General features: G+C 36.3%; 1 pseudogene; it reads left to right on the forward strand.

Annotated features, from left to right (window-relative positions):
- The first annotated feature begins 311 nt into the window (after nucleotides 1–311).
- LOC121488792 lies at nucleotides 312–995 on the forward strand (annotated as a pseudogene).
- Nucleotides 996–5,324: the final 4,329 nt, after the last annotated feature.

Raw genomic sequence — 5,324 nt, forward strand, 5'->3', positions numbered from 1 at the left:
CTTGGAAAACCAAACAGCCAACAAAGCCTCTAAACATCAACAGAGGGGATCCCCAGGGGGCTCAGCAGTTTAGTGCCTGCCTTTGGCCCAGGGCATGGCCCTCGAGACCCAGGATGGAGTCCCGCATCGGGCTCCCTGCATGGAGCCTGCCTTTTCTTTCTGCCTGTGTCTCTGCCTCTCTCTCTCTCTCTCTCTGTGTCTCTCATGAATAAATAAATAAGATCTTAAAAAAAAATTAAAATAGAGGGACAGTCGTGGGTCGGCTCTGGTGAGGGTGCCCCTGTGGGACCGGCTGGGAAAATGCCAGTGGGATGGTGGAAAGTGCCTTCAGTTTCAAGAAGCTGCTGGATCAGTGCAAGAACCAGGAGCTCGAGGCTCCTGGAGGAATTGCCACTCCCCCCGCCCCTTGCCCCCGTGTATGGTCAGCTCTTAGCTTTCTATCTGCTCCACAATGACATGAATAATGTAAGATATCTTTGGAAGAAGATACCACCTGCTATAAAGTCTGCAAATTCTGAACTTGGGGGAATTTGGTCAGTAGGACAGAGAATCTGGCAGAGAGATTTCCCTGGGATCTGTATGACCATCAATGCACACCAGTGGTTGGAGACGGTCCAGCCAATCTTGGAAGCACTTAGAGATGCAACAAGAAGAAAAGCCTTTGCCCTGGTCTCTCAAGCCTGCACCTCCATAATTGCTGATGATTTGGTGCCCTTTGTTGGGCTCCCTGTGGAGGAGGCTGTGAAAGGTATATTGGAACAAGGATGGCAAGCCGACTCTACCACAAGAATGGTTATGCCCAAAAAGCTAGTTGCAGGGGCCCTGGATGTGTCCTTTAACAGGTTTATTCCCTTATCAGAGCCCGCCCCAGTGCCCCCAATCCCCAATGAGCAGCAGTTAGCCAGACTGACTGAGTATGTGGCTTTCCTTGAAAACTGATGTATCATTCTGAGTTCAAGATCCACCTTCAGAATCCTGTATACTGACAGATATAGAAATGTAAATTTATTGGATGGATGAAGCACCTCAGCATTCCTCACTGAGTATGTGATAAAATACTTATATAAAGTATATTATTATATATTTTGTCCTTAAACATTATGCTGAATAGTTGTTGAAACAATTCTCATTTTGTAATATTTGACAATTTGGATGGAGCCCGTCAGTATTATGCAGTTTGTATTTCCTAGTGACTGACATAAAACAGCTCTCCTGCTTCATGTAGGTCAGTGGTTGTTAGCTGTTTGCCCCTGCCCCAGCGTACAGCACACCCCATAGGCACTGATGGTTGATAGTTGCAGTGATTCCTTTGGGGTTTGAGGAGGACTGTCCAGAGAGAGTCTCTGAGCTGCCAGGGATTCTGATGCACCCCCTTCAGAGAATATGCTCTCCTTTCTCCTCACCTCCTAAATATCACTCTTAATGATATGCTGAAGTGTAGCTGAGGAACAGAAGACCACTTCCTCAGTAAACCAGTTTCTTAACTTCGATTTTTTCCTGATAGTGTGAGTACATCCATTGCTGGCAGTGGAGGGCTGGCCATGAAAATGCAACTATTTAAGACCTTCAGGAGAAATGTTAGATGTAATAACTCCTTTCAGAAGAAGGGAATATTAGGGTGGAACTCATTATATTGGCAAAGAAGCTATTAAGATAAGTGATCCAGTTTGTACAACTGTCTTGCAGCCTACTGGTTGCTTATTTTTATCCTTTGGTTCAAGTTCTGCCTTTTGGAGAAATACCAAATAAGTCTTGCAGTTTTTGTGTGATGCCCTCTGAATATTTGGAGGTGTTTATTGTATCTTCAGGTTAAAAGCCCCCCTGCTTCATTTATTCTGCATTTGTTCAATAAATATTTAATTGAAAAAAAATTAAACATCGACAGAATATATACAAGTCTTCTCTGGAAATTAAAAAAAATATATGACATTTTCATATATTAAATTTTGGGGAGCATTTGTCAGGACCACTTTCTATGCTTGTCTAGTGCCAAAGTGTTTATCCTTGTACATATCAGATATTCTTTATCTGATAAGGGGAATATTGTTCTAAATGTCTGCTGATAAATTAGCATATTCAAATCATCTAATAGGCATCTACTCAGATCACTGTAATACTGTTCAGGAACTATACAGTCATTCAGGATATAGTACAGCCATGTGGCCATGGTTCCTTTATTGCTTTCTTAGTAACAGCTGTACATTATCTGCTATTCTAGGCCCTTTCCTTCATCCTCTGTTTATATTGTTCAGCTTCGGATCTTGCCACTGTCTGTACTCTATTTCTGTGTGTCTTATGCAAAACTCTTCAAGACAGGACTGATTGGTTTGGTTAGAATAACTCATATACCAGTATTATTATTAAGCTCCAGATTCACCTATGGTTGGATGACTTTGGGCCAGATATCCTTTCCATGCCCACTCAGCTGTTGTAAGAATGACTGAGCCTTGTACTCAGCTTTTCAAGGGAAAAACCCTCTGAAGTTTTAATAAACTTACTATTTACTATTTATTTAATAAACTTACTATGTACTATTATTTTATACCATACTAAGATTGCACTATTTAATGAATTCCTCTCATATTATTTTAATACTATACCATTAGTTTAGTGTATCTGCATATACTCATTACGTTCTGATAGTGTTTAATGACACATATGCTATTTCATTCTCATTAAAAATCATTTTGGGATAAATGTATAAATGTGAAAAGGATTTAATAGTAAAATCTGAAGGTTATACATTTAGTAAGTAGAACATATGGGATTATAACTGATCCATATCTGACACAAACATTAATATTCTAGAACGAGCAGATACTTAGCCAAGTCTTTTATACAATACCAATAATATACATGTGGTTCCAGTATATCCAGCTTCACTGAAGGTCAGAAATGGATACAAGTCAAGAGAATGAGAAGACAAGCCACAGGTTGGGAGAAAATATTTGGAAAAGATGTATCTGACAAAGAACAATTATCCAAAATTACAAAGAATATTTTAAAATGAACAGTAAAAAATGAATAAACCAATTGATAAGTAAGCAAAAGACCTGAATAGACATGTCACTAAAGAAGCTATATAGATGAGAAACAAGCTTTTGAAAAGATACTCATCATCCTATGCAATTAGAAAACTGTAAATTAAAATAGCCATGAAATAATGCTACTAATCATGAGGAAATCTCAAATCAAAACCATAATGAGATCACCTCACACCTGTTAGGACGGTTATTATCAAAAGACAAAGATAACAAGTGTTGGTAGAGATAAGAAAATATCTGTGCTCTGATAGTGGGAATGTAAAATGGTGTCGCCACTATGGAAGATAGTATGAGACTTCCTCAAAAGATTAAAAACAGAACTACCGTATGAACTAGGAATCTCATTTCGGAGTAAATATCCAAAAGAATTAAAATCAGGATATCAAAGAGATTTATGCACTCTCAGGTTCATTGCACCATTATCCATAGTATCCAACAATCTAAAGGTTGTTTAACAACTGTATTGCTAAAGAATCTTTGATATACACATATAATCTGAATATTACTCAAAAAAGAAAATCCTGCCATATGCAGAAACCTGTATTAACCTAGAGGACATTATACTATGTGAAATTAGCCAATCAGAGAAGGGAAGGTACTACATGATTCTACTTACATGGGGTACCTAAAGTTGCCAAAGTCATAGATAGTAGAATGGTGGTTTTCAGGGTCTAGGAGAGGGGATTGGAGAGTTGCTGTTGTGTTCAGTATGAAGTTTTACTTATACAAGATGAGTAAGTTCTAGAGATAGGCTATACAACATTGTGTCTATAGTTAACAGTATTCTATTGTACACTCAATACGTTTTTAAAAAGGTAGATCTCGTGGTAAGTGTTCCTAATAGGATAAAAGTAAGATAAATTTAAAAATAAAAAAAAAGGATAAAGTAGTTGAGATGTATGAAAGAATATAATGAACAACTATTGGATAAGTTATGCTTTTTTTTCTCCATCTCAGGAATTTTACTTTAGTGGGTTTCTTTTTAATTAAAACCATTCAATAAGATCTCTCAAGTTTTCAAAGCCAAATAGGTATCTCAGAAATTAGATTTAAGGCATCCCTAAAGAGCAATTGATTTAATGCTGATTTAAAAACCATCCTACAGAATATGCCATTTGGTCTAAATAATTTTATTAGAGAAACTCTAGGTTCATGTAAGTTTTGCCATCTGAAGCTATCAGAAATAATCTATTTTATGAAGACATTGGATATTATAATTCAATTTATTTGGATGCCTAATTTACACTTTTCATTGTTAATATAATCTTAAGTTAATCTTAAACATCTATGAATGTAAAGTAGCCTAAGGCCAGTAAACTTATTATAGAAAATAGAGTTTGATTAATTATGTTTTCTGTAATACAGTAAAGTAAATATAAAACAAACTAGATCACAGTTAAATTTTTATAATCTGGTAAAACCAGGGCAAAATCATATTATCAAATTTAGGTGATGTACTTAATTTGAAATATCATATATAATTTCTTCCTTTTCATATTTGTAACATCATATTAACACTTTAAAAACAAGAAAAAGCTTCATTCCTTGCAATTTTATAACCAACTAAATAAGGATAAATCTCCTTTTAAAATTGCTGTCTAAATAGCAAAATTTTCCTTAGAAAGCTAAACATTATTCTAAAAATACCTAAGTATTCAGTCTTTGTAAGCCAATTAACATTGGAGCATCTGAAGATTTTTTAAAACCTTATAATCTGATATATTAATTTACTTCCATTTTGTTTTATAGCTTACTGTGTTGACTAGATATTCCTAGAATATACACATCATGACAAATTTTATAAGCAACTGAAAAGGCTAACCATAATTCTAATCAAAACGGATTCCAATGAGGGAGGAGGGCATAACTGTTGATAGGTTAGCAGTACCATGCTTCACATAGAACAGACACAGAAAGGTTGTCTTTTACAGATGAAAAACACAAAGAAATCCTGAAAAAGGCTGCAATAGCTTCTCTTCTCCCCCCACATCACAAGTAGACAAATAATCAAAGCTGAAACTTTAGGGGCACCTGGGTGGCTCAGTCAGTTAAGCATATGCCTTCAGTTCAGGTCCTGATCTCAGACTCCTGGGATGGAGCCCCACAAGGAGCCCCTTACTCAGCCCCTGCTGAGTCTGCTTCTTCCTCTCCCTCTGCCCCTCCTCCTACTCATGCTTTCTCTCTCTCTCTACTCTCTCTCTCTCTCTCAGATAAATACATAAAAAAATAAAATAAAATAAAATAAAATAAAATAAAATAAAATAAAATAATAAATAAAAT

This window comes from Vulpes lagopus, chromosome 4, assembly GCF_018345385.1.
Source record: "Vulpes lagopus strain Blue_001 chromosome 4, ASM1834538v1, whole genome shotgun sequence".
Taxonomy (NCBI): domain Eukaryota; kingdom Metazoa; phylum Chordata; class Mammalia; order Carnivora; family Canidae; genus Vulpes; species Vulpes lagopus.